This window comes from Mustelus asterias, unplaced genomic scaffold (genome assembly GCF_964213995.1).
Source record: "Mustelus asterias unplaced genomic scaffold, sMusAst1.hap1.1 HAP1_SCAFFOLD_2620, whole genome shotgun sequence".
In the NCBI taxonomy this organism is placed as follows: Eukaryota; Metazoa; Chordata; class Chondrichthyes; order Carcharhiniformes; family Triakidae; genus Mustelus; species Mustelus asterias.
The window spans coordinates 148-16,746 of record NW_027592565.1 but is presented as its reverse complement, the minus strand read 5'-3'; the positions used below and the strand labels follow the sequence as shown (position 1 = coordinate 16,746).

General features: G+C 52.2%; 1 long non-coding RNA gene across 1 annotated transcript; it reads right to left on the bottom strand.

The window, feature by feature from the left end:
• Nucleotides 1-12,541: 12,541 nt before the first annotated feature.
• Nucleotides 12,542-15,947, bottom strand: LOC144489875 (uncharacterized). The gene is made up of 2 exons (XR_013497092.1): nt 15,737-15,947; nt 12,542-13,726 (listed from the first exon to the last, which is right to left on the bottom strand). It is a non-coding gene; the product is annotated as an uncharacterized LOC144489875 (long non-coding RNA).
• Nucleotides 15,948-16,599: the final 652 nt, after the last annotated feature.

The window sequence follows — 16,599 nt, the reverse complement described above, 5'->3', positions numbered from 1 at the left end:
TGTCCCTTAGTGTCCCAGGATGTGTAGGTTAGGGGGGATTGGCCATGCTAAATTGTCCCTTACTGTCCCAGGATGTGTAGGTTAGGGTGGATTGGCCATGCTAAATTGTCCCTTAGTGTCCCAGGATGTGTAGGTTAGGGGGATTGGCCATGCTAAATTACCCCTTAGTGTCCCAGGATGTGCAGGTTAGGGTGGATTGGCCATGCTAAATTACCCCTTAGTGTCCCAGGATGTGTAGGTTAGGGGGATTGGCCATGCTAAATTGTCCCTTAGTGTCCCGGGATGTGTAGGTTAGGGGGGATTGGCCATGCTAAATTGTCCCTTAGTGTCCCGGGATGTGTAGGTTAGGGGGATTGGCCATGCTAAATTACCCCTTAGTGTCCCAGGATGTGCAGGTTAGGGTGGATTGGCCATGCTAAATTACCCCTTAGTGTCCCAGGATGTGTAGGTTAGGGGGATTGGCCATGCTAAATTACCCCTTCGTGTCCCAGGATGTGTAGGTTAGGGGGGATTGGCCATGCTAAATTGTCCCTTAGTGTCCCAGGATGTGTAGGTTAGGGGGGATTGGCCATGCTAAATTGTCCCTTAGTGTCCCGGGATGTGGAGGTTAGGGTGGATTGGCCATGCTAAATTGTCCCTTAGTGTCCCAGGATGTGTAGGTTAGGGGGATTGGCCATGCTAAATTACCCCTTAGTGTCCCAGGATGTGTAGGTTAGGGGGATTGGCCATGCTAAATTGTCCCTTAGTGTCCCAGGATGTGTAGGTTAGGGGGGATTGGCCATGCTAAATTGTCCCTTAGTGTCCCAGGATGTGTAGGTTAGGGTGGATTGGCCATGCTAAATTGTCCCGTAGTGTCCCAGGATGTGTAGGTTAGGGTGGATTGGCCATGCTCAATTGTCCCTTAGTGTCCCGGGATGTGTAGGTTAGGGTGGATTGGCCATGCTAAATTGTCCCTTAGTGTCCCGGGATGTGTAGGTTAGGGTGGATTGGCCATGCTAAATTACCCCTTAGTGTCCCAGGATGTGTAGGTTAGGGGGGATTGGCCATGCTAAATTACCCCTTAGTGTCCCAGGATGTGCAGGTTAGGGTGGATTGGCCATGCTAAATTACCCCTTAGTGTCCCAGGATGTGTAGGTTAGGGGGGATTGGCCATGCTAAATTGTCCCTTAGTGTCCCAGGATGTGTAGGTTAGGGGGATTGGCCATGCTAAATTGTCCCTTAGTGTCCCAGGATGTGTATGTTAGGGGGATTGGCCATGCTAAATTACCCCTTAGTGTCCCAGGATGTGCAGGTTAGGGTGGATTGGCCATGCTAAATTACCCCTTAGTGTCCCAGGATGTGTAGGTTAGGGGGATTGGCCATGCTAAATTGTCCCTTAGTGTCCCAGGATGTGTAGGTTAGGGGGGATTGGCCATGCTAAATTGTCCCTTACTGTCCCAGGATGTGTAGGTTAGGGTGGATTGGCCATGCTAAATTGTCCCTTAGTGTCCCAGGATGTGTAGGTTAGGGGGATTGGCCATGCTAAATTACCCCTTAGTGTCCCAGGATGTGCAGGTTAGGGTGGATTGGCCATGCTAAATTACCCCTTAGTGTCCCAGGATGTGTAGGTTAGGGGGATTGGCCATGCTAAATTGTCCCTTAGTGTCCCGGGATGTGTAGGTTAGGGGGGATTGGCCATGCTAAATTGTCCCTTAGTGTCCCGAGATGTGTAGGTTAGGGGGATTGGCCATGCTAAATTACCCCTTAGTGTCCCAGGATGTGCAGGTTAGGGTGGATTGGCCATGCTAAATTACCCCTTAGTGTCCCAGGATGTGTAGGTTAGGGGGATTGGCCATGCTAAATTACCCCTTAGTGTCCCAGGATGTGTAGGTTAGGGGGGATTGGCCATGCTAAATTGTCCCTTAGTGTCCCAGGATGTGTAGGTTAGGGGGGATTGGCCATGCTAAATTGTCCCTTAGTGTCCCGGGATGTGTAGGTTAGGGTGGATTGGCCATGCTAAATTGTCCCTTAGTGTCCCAGGATGTGTTGGTTAGGGGGATTGGCCATGCTAAATTACCCCTTAGTGTCCCAGGATGTGTAGGTTAGGGGGATTGGCCATGCTAAATTGTCCCTTAGTGTCCCAGGATGTGTAGGTTAGGGGGGATTGGCCATGCTAAATTGTCCCTTAGTGTCCCAGGATGTGTAGGTTAGGGTGGATTGGCCATGCTAAATTGTCCCTTAGTGTCCCAGGATGTGTAGGTTAGGAGGATTGGCCATGCTAAATTGTCCCTTAGTGTCCCAGGATGTGCGGGTTAGGGTGGATTGGCCATGCTAAATTGTCCCTTAGTGTCCCAGGATGTGTAGGTTAGGGTGGATTGGCCATGCTAAATTACCCCTTAGTGTCCCAGGATGTGTAGGTTAGGGGGATTGGCCATGCTAAATTGTCCCTTAGTGTCCCAGGATGTGCAGGTTAGGGTGGATTGGCCATGCTAAATTACCCCTTAGTGTCCCAGGATGTGTAGGTTAGGGGGATTGGCCATGCTACATTACCCCTTAGTGTCCCAGGATGTGCAGGTTAGGGGGATTGGCCATGCTAAATTACCCCTTAGTGTCCCAGGATGTGTAGGTTAGGGGGATTGGCCATGCTAAATTATCCCTTAGTGTCCCAGGATGTGCGGGTTAGGGGGATTGGCCATGCTAAATTACCCCTTAGTGTCCCACGATGTGCAGGTTAGGGGGATTGGCCATGCTAAATTGTCCCTTAGTGTCCCGGGATGTGTAGGTTAGGGGGATTGGCCATGCTAAATTGTCCCTTAGTGTCCCAGGATGTGTAGGTTAGGGTGGATTGGCCATGCTAAATTGTCCCTTAGTGTCCCGGGATGTGTAGGTTAGGGTGGATTGGCCATGCTAAATTGTCCCTTAGTGTCCCAGGATGTGTAGGTTAGGGTGGATTGGCCATGCTAAATTGTCCCTTAGTGTCCCAGGATGTGCAGGTAGGGTGGATTGGCCATGCTCAATTGTCCCTTAGTGTCCCGGGATGTGTAGGTTAGGGTGGATTGGCCATGCTAAATTACCCCTTAGTGTCCCAGGATGTGTAGGTTAGGGTGGATTGGCCATGCTAAATTACCCCTTAGTGTCCCAGGATGTGTAGGTTAGGGGGATTGGCCATGTTAAATTACCCCTTAGTGTCCCAGGATGTGCAGGTTAGGGGGATTGGCCATGCTAAATTACCCCTTAGTGTCCCAGGATGTGTAGGTTAGGGGGATTGGCCATGCTAAATTACCCCTTAGTGTCCCAGGATGTGCGGGTTAGGGGGATTGGCCATGCTAAATTACCCCTTAGTGTCCCAGGATGTGCAGGTTCGGGGGATTGGCCATGCTAAATTGTCCCTTAGTGTCCCGGGATGTGTAGGTTAGGGGGATTGGCCATGCTAAATTGTCCCTTAGTGTCCCAGGATGTGTAGGTTAGGGTGGATTGGCCATGCTAAATTGTCCCTTAGTGTCCCGGGATGTGTAGGTTAGGGTGGATTGGCCATGCTAAATTGTCCCTTAGTGTCCCAGGATGTGTAGGTTAGGGTGGATTGGCCATGCTAAATTGTCCCTTAGTGTCCCAGGATGTGTAGGTTAGGGGGGATTGGCCATGCTAAATTGTCCCTTAGTGTCCCGGGATGTGTAGGTTAGGGTGGATTGGCCATGCTAAATTGTCCCTTAGTGTCCCAGGATGTGTAGGTTAGGGGGGATTGGCCATGCTAAATTGTCCCTTAGTGTCCCAGGATGTGCAGGTTAGGGGGATTGGCCATGCTAAATTGTCCCTTAGTGTCCCGGGATGTGTAGGTTAGGGTGGATTGGCCATGCTAAATTGCCCCTTAGTGTCCCAGGATGTGTAGGTTAGGGTGGATTGGCCATGCTAAATTGTCCCTTAGTGTCCCAGGATGTGTAGGTTAGGGGGGATTGGCCATGCTAAATTGTCCCTTAGTGTCCCGGGATGTGTAGGTTAGGGTGGATTGGCCATGCTAAATTGCCCCTTAGTGTCCCAGGATGTGTAGGTTAGGGTGGATTGGCCATGCTAAATTGTCCCTTAGTGTCCCAGGATGTGTATGTTAGGGGGATTGGCCATGCTAAATTGTCCCTTAGTGTCCCAGGATGTGTAGGTTAGGGGGATTGGCCATGCTAAATTACCCCTTAGTGTCCCAGGATGTGCAGGTTAGGGTGGATTGGCCATGCTAAATTACCCCTTAGTGTCCCAGGATGTGTAGGTTAGGGGGATTGGCCATGCTAAATTGTCCCTTAGTGTCCCAGGATGTGTAGGTTAGGGGGGATTGGCCGTGCTAAATTGTCCCTTAGTGTCCCAGGATGTGTAGGTTAGGGTGGATTGGCCATGCTAAATTGTCCCTTAGTGTCCCAGGATGTGTAGGTTAGGGGGATTGGCCATGCTAAATTACCCCTTAGTGTCCCAGGATGTGCAGGTTAGGGTGGATTGGCCATGCTAAATTACCCCTTAGTGTCCCAGGATGTGTAGGTTAGGGGGATTGGCCATGCTAAATTGTCCCTTAGTGTCCCGGGATGTGTAGGTTAGGGCTATTGGCCATGCTAAATTGTCCCTTAGTGTCCCGGGATGTGTAGGTTAGTGGGATTGGCCATGCTAAATTACCCCTTAGTGTCCCAGGATGTGCAGGTTAGGGTGGATTGGCCATGCTAAATTACCCCTTAGTGTCCCAGGATGTGTAGGTTAGGGGGATTGGCCATGCTAAATTACCCCTTAGTATCCCAGGATGTGTAGGTTAGGGGGGATTGGCCATGCTAAATTGTCCCTTAGTGTCCCAGGATGTGTAGGTTAGGGGGGATTGGCCATGCTAAATTGTCCCTTAGTGTCCCGGGATGTGTAGGTTAGGGTGGATTGGCCATGCTAAATTGTCCCTTAGTGTCCCAGGATGTGTAGGTTAGGGGGATTGGCCATGCTAAATTACCCCTTAGTGTCCCAGGATGTGCAGGTTAGGGTGGATTGGCCATGCTAAATTACCCCTTAGTGTCCCAGGATGTGTAGGTTAGGGGGATTGGCCATGCTAAATTGTCCCTTAGTGTCCCAGGATGTGTAGGTTAGGGGGGATTGGCCATGCTAAATTGTCCCTTAGTGTCCCAGGATGTGTAGGTTAGGAGGATTGGCCATGCTAAATTGTCCCTTAGTGTCCCAGGATGTGCGGGTTAGGGTGGATTGGCCATGCTAAATTGTCCCTTAGTGTCCCAGGATGTGTAGGTTAGGGTGGATTGGCCATGCTAAATTACCCCTTAGTGTCCCAGGATGTGTAGGTTAGGGGGATTGGCCATGCTAAATTGTCCCTTAGTGTCCCAGGATGTGCAGGTTAGGGTGGATTGGCCATGCTAAATTACCCCTTAGTGTCCCAGGATGTGTAGGTTAGGGGGATTGGCCATGCTACATTACCCCTTAGTGTCCCAGGATGTGCAGGTTAGGGGGATTGGCCATGCTAAATTACCCCTTAGTGTCCCAGGATGTGTAGGTTAGGGGGATTGGCCATGCTAAATTATCCCTTAGTGTCCCAGGATGTGCGGGTTAGGGGGATTGGCCATGCTAAATTACCCCTTAGTGTCCCACGATGTGCAGGTTAGGGGGATTGGCCATGCTAAATTGTCCCTTAGTGTCCCGGGATGTGTAGGTTAGGGGGATTGGCCATGCTAAATTGTCCCTTAGTGTCCCAGGATGTGTAGGTTAGGGTGGATTGGCCATGCTAAATTGTCCCTTAGTGTCCCGGGATGTGTAGGTTAGGGTGGATTGGCCATGCTAAATTGTCCCTTAGTGTCCCAGGATGTGTAGGTTAGGGTGGATTGGCCATGCTAAATTGTCCCTTAGTGTCCCAGGATGTGCAGGTAGGGTGGATTGGCCATGCTCAATTGTCCCTTAGTGTCCCGGGATGTGTAGGTTAGGGTGGATTGGCCATGCTAAATTACCCCTTAGTGTCCCAGGATGTGTAGGTTAGGGTGGATTGGCCATGCTAAATTACCCCTTAGTGTCCCAGGATGTGTAGGTTAGGGGGATTGGCCATGTTAAATTACCCCTTAGTGTCCCAGGATGTGCAGGTTAGGGGGATTGGCCATGCTAAATTACCCCTTAGTGTCCCAGGATGTGTAGGTTAGGGGGATTGGCCATGCTAAATTACCCCTTAGTGTCCCAGGATGTGCGGGTTAGGGGGATTGGCCATGCTAAATTACCCCTTAGTGTCCCAGGATGTGCAGGTTCGGGGGATTGGCCATGCTAAATTGTCCCTTAGTGTCCCGGGATGTGTAGGTTAGGGGGATTGGCCATGCTAAATTGTCCCTTAGTGTCCCAGGATGTGTAGGTTAGGGTGGATTGGCCATGCTAAATTGTCCCTTAGTGTCCCGGGATGTGTAGGTTAGGGTGGATTGGCCATGCTAAATTGTCCCTTAGTGTCCCAGGATGTGTAGGTTAGGGTGGATTGGCCATGCTAAATTGTCCCTTAGTGTCCCAGGATGTGTAGGTTAGGGGGGATTGGCCATGCTAAATTGTCCCTTAGTGTCCCGGGATGTGTAGGTTAGGGTGGATTGGCCATGCTAAATTGTCCCTTAGTGTCCCAGGATGTGTAGGTTAGGGGGGATTGGCCATGCTAAATTGTCCCTTAGTGTCCCAGGATGTGCAGGTTAGGGGGATTGGCCATGCTAAATTGTCCCTTAGTGTCCCGGGATGTGTAGGTTAGGGTGGATTGGCCATGCTAAATTGCCCCTTAGTGTCCCAGGATGTGTAGGTTAGGGTGGATTGGCCATGCTAAATTGTCCCTTAGTGTCCCAGGATGTGTAGGTTAGGGGGGATTGGCCATGCTAAATTGTCCCTTAGTGTCCCGGGATGTGTAGGTTAGGGTGGATTGGCCATGCTAAATTGCCCCTTAGTGTCCCAGGATGTGTAGGTTAGGGTGGATTGGCCATGCTAAATTGTCCCTTAGTGTCCCAGGATGTGTATGTTAGGGGGATTGGCCATGCTAAATTGTCCCTTAGTGTCCCAGGATGTGTAGGTTAGGGGGATTGGCCATGCTAAATTACCCCTTAGTGTCCCAGGATGTGCAGGTTAGGGTGGATTGGCCATGCTAAATTACCCCTTAGTGTCCCAGGATGTGTAGGTTAGGGGGATTGGCCATGCTAAATTGTCCCTTAGTGTCCCAGGATGTGTAGGTTAGGGGGGATTGGCCGTGCTAAATTGTCCCTTAGTGTCCCAGGATGTGTAGGTTAGGGTGGATTGGCCATGCTAAATTGTCCCTTAGTGTCCCAGGATGTGTAGGTTAGGGGGATTGGCCATGCTAAATTACCCCTTAGTGTCCCAGGATGTGCAGGTTAGGGTGGATTGGCCATGCTAAATTACCCCTTAGTGTCCCAGGATGTGTAGGTTAGGGGGATTGGCCATGCTAAATTGTCCCTTAGTGTCCCGGGATGTGTAGGTTAGGGCTATTGGCCATGCTAAATTGTCCCTTAGTGTCCCGGGATGTGTAGGTTAGTGGGATTGGCCATGCTAAATTACCCCTTAGTGTCCCAGGATGTGCAGGTTAGGGTGGATTGGCCATGCTAAATTACCCCTTAGTGTCCCAGGATGTGTAGGTTAGGGGGATTGGCCATGCTAAATTACCCCTTAGTATCCCAGGATGTGTAGGTTAGGGGGGATTGGCCATGCTAAATTGTCCCTTAGTGTCCCAGGATGTGTAGGTTAGGGGGGATTGGCCATGCTAAATTGTCCCTTAGTGTCCCGGGATGTGTAGGTTAGGGTGGATTGGCCATGCTAAATTGTCCCTTAGTGTCCCAGGATGTGTAGGTTAGGGGGATTGGCCATGCTAAATTACCCCTTAGTGTCCCAGGATGTGCAGGTTAGGGTGGATTGGCCATGCTAAATTACCCCTTAGTGTCCCAGGATGTGTAGGTTAGGGGGATTGGCCATGCTAAATTGTCCCTTAGTGTCCCAGGATGTGTAGGTTAGGGGGGATTGGCCATGCTAAATTGTCCCTTACTGTCCCAGGATGTGTAGGTTAGGGTGGATTGGCCATGCTAAATTGTCCCTTAGTGTCCCAGGATGTGTAGGTTAGGGGGATTGGCCATGCTAAATTACCCCTTAGTGTCCCAGGATGTGCAGGTTAGGGTGGATTGGCCATTCTAAATTACCCCTTAGTGTCCCAGGATGTGTAGGTTAGGGTGGATTGGCCATGCTAAATTGTCCCTTAGTGTCCCAGGATGTGTAGGTTAGGGTGGATTGGCCATGCTCAATTGTCCCTTAGTGTCCCGGGATGTGTAGGTTAGGGTGGATTGGCCATGCTAAATTGTCCCTTAGTGTCCCGGGATGTGTAGGTTAGGGTGGATTGGCCATGCTAAATTGTCCCTTAGTGTCCCAGGATGTGTAGGTTAGGGTGGATTGGCCATGCTAAATTACCCCTTAGTGTCCCAGGATGTGTAGGTTAGGGGGGATTGGCCATGCTAAATTACCCCTTAGTGTCCCAGGATGTGCAGGTTAGGGTGGATTGGCCATGCTAAATTACCCCTTAGTGTCCCAGGATGTGTAGGTTAGGGGGGATTGGCCATGCTAAATTGTCCCTTAGTGTCCCAGGATGTGTAGGTTAGGGTGGATTGGCCATGCTAAATTGTCCCTTCGTGTCCCAGGATGTGTAGGTTAGGGGGATTGGCCATGCTAAATTGTCCCTTAGTGTCCCAGGATGTGTATGTTAGGGGGATTGGCCATGCTAAATTACCCCTTAGTGTCCCAGGATGTGCAGGTTAGGGTGGATTGGCCATGCTAAATTACCCCTTAGTGTCCCAGGATGTGTAGGTTAGGGGGATTGGCCATGCTAAATTGTCCCTTAGTGTCCCAGGATGTGTAGGTTAGGGGGGATTGGCCATGCTAAATTGTCCCTTAGTGTCCCAGGATGTGTAGGTTAGGGTGGATTGGCCATGCTAAATTGTCCCTTAGTGTCCCAGGATGTGTAGGTTAGGGGGATTGGCCATGCTAAATTACCCCTTAGTGTCCCAGGATGTGCAGGTTAGGGTGGATTGGCCATGCTAAATTACCCCTTAGTGTCCCAGGATGTGTAGGTTAGGGGGATTGGCCATGCTAAATTGTCCCTTAGTGTCCCGGGATGTGTAGGTTAGGGGGGATTGGCCATGCTAAATTGTCCCTTAGTGTCCCGGGATGTGTAGGTTAGGGGGATTGGCCATGCTAAATTACCCCTTAGTGTCCCAGGATGTGCAGGTTAGGGTGGATTGGCCATGCTAAATTGTCCCTTAGTGTCCCAGGATGTGTAGGTTAGGGGGATTGGCCATGCTAAATTACCCCTTAGTGTCCCAGGATGTGTAGGTTAGGGGGGATTGGCCATGCTAAATTGTCCCTTAGTGTCCCAGGATGTGTAGGTTAGGGGGGATTGGCCATGCTAAATTGTCCCTTAGTGTCCCAGGATGTGTAGGTTAGGGGGATTGGCCATGCTAAATTACCCCTTAGTGTCCCAGGATGTGTAGGTTAGGGGGATTGGCCATGCTAAATTGTCCCTTAGTGTCCCAGGATGTGTAGGTTAGGGGGGATTGGCCATGCTAAATTGTCCCTTAGTGTCCCAGGATGTGTAGGTTAGGGTGGATTGGCCATGCTAAATTGTCCCTTAGTGTCCCAGGATGTGTAGGTTAGGGGGATTGGCCATGCTAAATTACCCCTTAGTGTCCCAGGATGTGCAGGTTAGGGTGGATTGGCCATGCTAAATTACCCCTTAGTGTCCCAGGATGTGTAGGTTAGGGTGGATTGGCCATGCTAAATTGTCCCTTAGTGTCCCAGGATGTGTAGGTTAGGGTGGATTGGCCATGCTAAATTGTCCCTTAGTGTCCCAGGATGTGCAGGTAGGGTGGATTGGCCATGCTCAATTGTCCCTTAGTGTCCCGGGATGTGTAGGTTAGGGTGGATTGGCCATGCTAAATTGTCCCTTAGTGTCCCGGGATGTGTAGGTTAGGGTGGATTGGCCATGCTAAATTGTCCCTTAGTGTCCCGGGATGTGTAGGTTAGGGTGGATTGGCCATGCTAAATTGCCCCTTAGTGTCCCAGGATGTGTAGGTTAGGGTGGATTGGCCATGCTAAATTGTCCCTTAGTGTCCCAGGATGTGTAGGTTAGGAGGATTGGCCATGCTAAATTACCCCTTAGTGTCCCAGGATGTGTAGGTTAGGAGGATTGGCCATGCTAAATTACCCATTAGTGTCCCAGGATGTGTAGGTTAGGGGGATTGGCCATGCTAAATTGCCCCTTAGTGTCCCGGGATGTGTAGGTTAGGTGGATTGGCCATGCTAAATTGTCCCTTAGTGTCCCAGGATGTGTAGGTTAGGTGGATTGGCCATGCTAAATTGTCCCTTAGTGTCCCGGGATGTGCAGGTTAGGGTGGATTGGCCATGCTAAATTACCCCTTAGTGTCCCAGGATGTGCAGGTTAGGGTGGATTGGCCATGCTAAATTGTCCCTTAGTGTCCCAGGATGTGTAGGTTAGGTGGATTGGCCATGCTAAATTGTCCCTTAGTGTCCCGGGATGTGCAGGTTAGGGTGGATTGGCCATGCTAAATTGTCCCTTAGTGTCCCGGGATGTGTAGGTTAGGGTGGATTGGCCATGCTAAATTACCCCTTAGTGTCCCAGGATGTGTAGGTTAGGAGGATTGGCCATGCTAAATTACCGATTAGTGTCCCAGGATGTGTCGGTTAGGGGGATTGGCCATGCTAAATTACCCCTTAGTGTCCCAGGATGTGTAGGTTAGGGTGGACTGGCCATGCTAAATTGTCCCTTAGTGTCCCAGGATGTGTAGGTTAGGGTGGATTGGCCATGCTAATTTACCCATTAGTGTCCCGGGATGTGCAGGTTAGGGTGGATTGGCCATGCTAAATTGTCCCTTAGTGTCCCGGGATGTGTAGGTTAGGGGGATTGGCCATGCTAAATTGTCCCTTAGTGTCCCGGGATGTGTAGGTTAGGTGGATTGGCCATGCTAAATTGTCCCTTAGTGTCCCAGGATGTGTAGGTTAGGTGGATTGGCCATGCTAAATTACCCCTTAGTGTCCCAGGATGTGTAGGTTAGGGTGGATTGGCCATGCTAAATTACCCATTAGTGTCCCAGGATGTGTAGGTTAGGGGGATTGGCCATGCTAAATTACCCCTTAGTGTCCCAGGATGTGTAGGTTAGGGGGGATTGGCCATGCTAAATTACCCCTTAGTGTCCCAGGATGTGTAGGTTAGGGGGATTGGCCATGCCAAATTGCCCCTTAGTGTCCCAGGATGTGCAGTTTAGGAGGATTGGCCATGCTAAATTGTCCCTTAGTGTCCCAGGATGTGTAGGTTAGGGTGGACTGGCCATGCTAAATTACCCCTTCGTGTCCCAGGATGTGTAGGTTAGGGGGATTGGCCATGCCAAATTGCCCCTTAGTGTCCCAGGATGTGCAGTTTAGGAGGATTGGCCATGCTAAATTGTCCCTTAGTGTCCCAGGATGTGTAGGTTAGGGTGGACTGGCCATGCTAAATTGTCCCTTAGTGTCCCGGGATGTGCAGGTTAGGGTGGATTGGCCATGCTATATTGTCCCTTAGTGTCCCGGGATGTGTAGGTTAGGTGGATTGGCCATGCTAAATTACCCCTTAGTGTCCCAGGATGTGTAGGTTAGGGTGGATTGGCCATGCTAAATTACCCATTAGTGTCCCGGGATGTGTAGGTTAGGGTGGACTGGCCATGCTAAATTGTCCCTTAGTGTCCCAGGATGTGTAGGTTAGGGTGGACTGGCCATGCTAAATTGTCCCTTAGTGTCCCAGGATGTGTAGGTTAGGGGGATTGGCCATGCTAAATTGCCCCTTAGTGTCCCAGGATGTGTAGGTTAGGTGGATTGGCCATGCTAAATTGTCCCTTATTGTCCCAGGATGTGTAGGTTAGGGGGATTGGCCATGCTAAATTGTCCCTTAGTGTCCCAGGATGTGTAGGTTAGGGTGGACTGGCCATGCTAAATTGTCCCTTAGTGTCCCAGGATGTGTAGGTTAGGTGTATTGGCCATGCTAAATTGTCCCTTAGTGTCCCAGGATGTGCAGGTTAGGGGGATTGGCCATGCTAAATTGCCCCTTAGTGTCCCAGGATGTGCAGGTTAGGGTGGATTGGCCATGCTAAATTACCCCTTAGTGTCCCAGGATGTGCAGGTTGGGTGGATTGGCCATGCTAAATTGCCCCTTAGTGTCCCAGGATGTGTAGGTTAGGGGGATTGGCCATGCTAAATTGCCCCTTAGTGTCCCGGGATGTGTAGGTTAGGGGGGATTGGCCGTGCTAAATTGCCCCTTAGCGTCCCAGGATGTGCAGGTTGGGTGGATTGGCCATGCTAAATTACCCCTTAGTGTCCCAGGATATGCAGGTTGGGTGGATTGGCCGTGGTGAATGTGTGGGGTGACAGTGATAGGGCCTGGGTTGAAGGCTCTGTGGAAAAGTTGATGCAGACTCAATGGGCTGAATGCTCTCCTTCTTTGATATCGAACAGCAATTACCCAACGGAAAACACAGGAAACAGAGATAGAGAACACAGTTTTAAACCATACGAAGCTTTATTGCAGCAATGGCCCACTGGAAGATATTACAGAATTGGAGCCCGATTCCTGAAAGCATTTTGCCAACAAGTCAAGATTTTCTCATCCATTCCTGGCACAACGTGGACACTATTAACTCTGGAAGTTTTCCCCAGTCACAGGAATGATCATACAGGAGCCTTTCCCCTCAGTACAGATACAAGAACTTTCAGGGAGGTGTGCGTGTGTGCGTGTGTGCGTGTGCGTGTGTGCATGTGCACGTGTGCGTGTGTGCGTGTGTGCGTGTGCGCGTGTGCACGTGTGCGTGTGTGCATGTGCACGTGTGCGTGTGTGCGTGTGCACGTGTGCGTGTGTGCATGTGCACGTGTGCGTGTGTGCATGTGCACGTGTGCGTGTGTGCATGTGCGCGTGTGCGTGTGTGCATGTGCACGTGTGCGTGTGTGCATGTGCACGTGTGCGTGTGTGCATGTGCGCCATGGTGCTGAAATAGGACTGAAATAAGATGCTGATAAGAGCGTGTCCAAACATCACACCATGTGTGTGTGCCCATGTGTGCCTCTCTATGTGAGTGCTTGTGTGTCAATGTGAGTGTGTGTGTCTGTATGTGTATGCATGTATGTCCATGTGTGTGTGTGTGTGTCTGTACATGTGTACATCTCCGTGTGTGTGTGTGTACACCTGGATGTCTGCATGTCCGTGTGTGTGTGTACACATGGATGTGTGTACACATGGATGTGTGCATGTCCGTATGTGTGTGTACACATGGGTGTGTGCATGTGTGTATGTGTGTGTGTGTGTGTGTGTGTGTCTGTACATGTGTACATCTCCGTGTGTGAACACCTGGATGTCTGCATGTCCGTGTGTGTGTGTGTACACATGGATGTCTGCATGTCTGTGTGTGTGTGTGTGTGTGTGTGAGCCTGTGTGTGTGTGTGAGCCTGTGAGCCTGTGTGTGTGTGTGTGTGTGTGTGTGTGTGTCTGTGTGTGTGTGTACACCTGGATGTGTGCATGTCTGTGTGTGTGTGTGTGTGTGTGTGTGTGAGCCTGTGTGTATTACAGCAGAAGATTAAGCAAAGCTGAAGGACGGGCAGAATGGCCTCCACCCCATTTCATCTTCCTGATCCAGCTCAGGGAATGGGACACACGGGAAGTCCATTGGACAGGAACCAGATGTCGAAGCTGCAATGGAAGGTTGGAGAGACGTTAGGAGAAGGAGCAGTGGGAGAGAAGGACCAGCGACTTCCTGGCATTGGCTCAGGTGGGTGGGACAGACCGATTCCGCCATCGTACCCCAAGCCCAGTCCCATCAACCCCAACAATGAGCTAGCACAGACACCGAGGGGCCGAGAGGCCTCCGCCACTCCTCTCTCAGGCCACAATGTGACCTGTGTTCTCACCTCGCCAGCATGCACTGCCCTCTCTCTCTGCTGCCCCCACATCCTGGTTACTGACCCCTCTCCTATGTACCCTCTCGATGCCCCCCATCATTCTGTACACCTCGATCAGCTCCCCCCTCAGCCTTCTCTGCTCCAAGGAAAACAATCCCAGTCTAACCAGCCTCTCTTCATAGCTGGAACGCTCCAGCCCAGGCAGCATCCTGGTGAATCTCCTCTGCACTCTCTCTCTCCAGCGCAATCACATCCTATAGTGTGGAGACCAGAGCTGCGCACAGTGCTCTGCTATGGCCTCACCAGTGTTTTAGACAGCTCCATCGTAACCTCCTGCCCTGAGATTCTATACATCAACCAGTCCACCCAATCTACACATCCTGGGACACTAATGGGTAATTTAGCATGGCCAATCCCCCCTAACCTACACATCCTGGGACACTAAGGGGTAATTTAGCATGGCCAATCCCCCTAACCTACACATCCTGGGACACTAAGGGGCAATTTAGCATGGCCAATCCCCCCTAACCTACACATCCTGGGACACTAAGGGGCAATTTAGCATGGCCAATCCACCCTAACCTACACATCCTGGGACACTAAGGGGCAATTTAGCATGGCCAATCCCCCCTAACCTACACATCCTGGGACACTAAGGGACAATTTAGCTTGGCCAATCCCCCCTAACCTACACATCCTGGGACACTAAGGGGCAATTTAGCATGGCCAATCCCCCCTAACCTACACATCCTGGGACACTAAGGGGCAATTTAGCATGGCCAATCCCCCTAACCTACACATCCTGGGACACTAAGGGGCAATTTAGCATGGCCAATCCCCCCTAACCTACACATCCCGGGACACTAAGGGGTAATTTAGCATGGCCAATCCACCCTAACCGACACATCCTGGGACACTAAGGGGTAATTTAGCATGGCCAATCCCCCTAACCTACACATCCTGGGACACTAAGGGGCAATTTAGCATGGCCAATCCCCCTAACCTACACATCCTGGAACACTATGGGGCAATTTAGCATGGCCAATCCACCCTAACCTACACATCCCGGGACACTAAGGGGTAATTTAGCATGGCCAATCCCCCTAACCTACACATCCTGGGAGACTAAGGGGCAATTTAGCATGGCCAATCCCCCTAACCTGCACATCCCGGGACACTAAGGGACAATTTAGCATGGCCAATCCACCTAACCTACACATCCTGGGACACTAAGGGACAATTTAGCATGGCCAATCCACCTAACCTACACATCTTTGGACACTAAGGGGCAATTTAGCATGGCCAATCCACCTAACCTACACATCCTGGGACACTAAGGGACAATTTAGCATGGCCAATCCACCTAACCTACACATCCTGGGACACTAAGGGACAATTTAGCATGGCCAATCCATCTAACCTACACATCTTGGGGAGGAAATCGGAGCACCCAAAGGAAACCCATGCAGACACGGGGGGAGTGTGCAAACTCCTAAGACACCCAAGGCCGGAGTTGAATCCAGGTCCCTGAGGTGCCTCCCCCGCCCCCCACAAATCCTTCATCGGCAATGTATTTACCCCCTGTACCACCGCACTGCTGGACCCCCCCCCCCCCCCGAGCCAGGCTGAGGGCGGGTTGTCTGAGGTGAACCATTGAACAATGGCACCATTGGGAGGTCTCTGCATTTCCGCCTGCGGCGATGGCCTGATGGTGTGGCCAAGCTTTGAGCCAGCACGGCGCCCCCACACCGGACACCATCTGCCCCAAACACGACTGCTGGTGACCAGCGATTTAACTTACCATCTGCTCTTCCTCCCTTTCCTGGGCCCTTTCTGGCCGCTTCGCTTTCCTCCTTGTCCTTTTTGCTGGAGCTCTCCATGGTTCCACAATGACACGGGCAGTGGACCATCTCCAGAATCCTCCTGCTCTGGGCTGAAGAGTTCAGCGTCGAGTTGCTGTTCAGCTTGTTCAGCATCGCGTGGCGTACTCCCGCCACGCCCTCGGCCCCTGCAGCAGAGTGTGAAGAAGGTTCACAATCAGTGCTTTTCCTGGTGGTGGGGGGATGGGGGAGGTGAGGTGAGGGGAGTGGGGGGGAGGTGAGGGGAGTGGGGGGGAGGTGGGGGGGAGGTGGGGGGAGGGGGGCAGGATGGGGGGGCAGGGTGGGGAGAGGGGGGCAGGGTGGGGGGAGGGGGGCAGGGCGGGGGGAGGGGGGCAGGGCGGGGGGAGGGGGCAGGGTGGGGGGAGTGGGGGGTAGGTGGGGGAAGGGGGGCAGGGTGGGGAGAGGGGGGCAGGGTGGGGGGAGGGGGGCAGGGCGGGGGGAGGGGGGCAGGGTGGGGGGAGGGGGCAGGGTGGGGGGAGTGGGGGGTAGGTGGGGGAAGGGGGGCAGGGTGGGGGGGCAGGGTGGGGAGAGGGGGGCAGGGTGGGGGAGGGGGGCAGGGTGTGGGGGCAGGGTGGGGGGATGGGGGAGGTGAGGGGAGTGGGGGGGAGGTTGGGGGGAGGGGGCAGGGTGGGGGGGGGCAGGGTGGGGAGAGGGGGGCAGGGTGCGGGGAGGGGGGCAGGGTGGGGGATGGGGGAGGTGAGGGGAGTGGGGGGTAGGTGGGGGGAGGGGGGCAGGATGGGGGAAGGTGAACCCAGGTCCCTGGCGCTGTGAGGGAGCAGCGCTA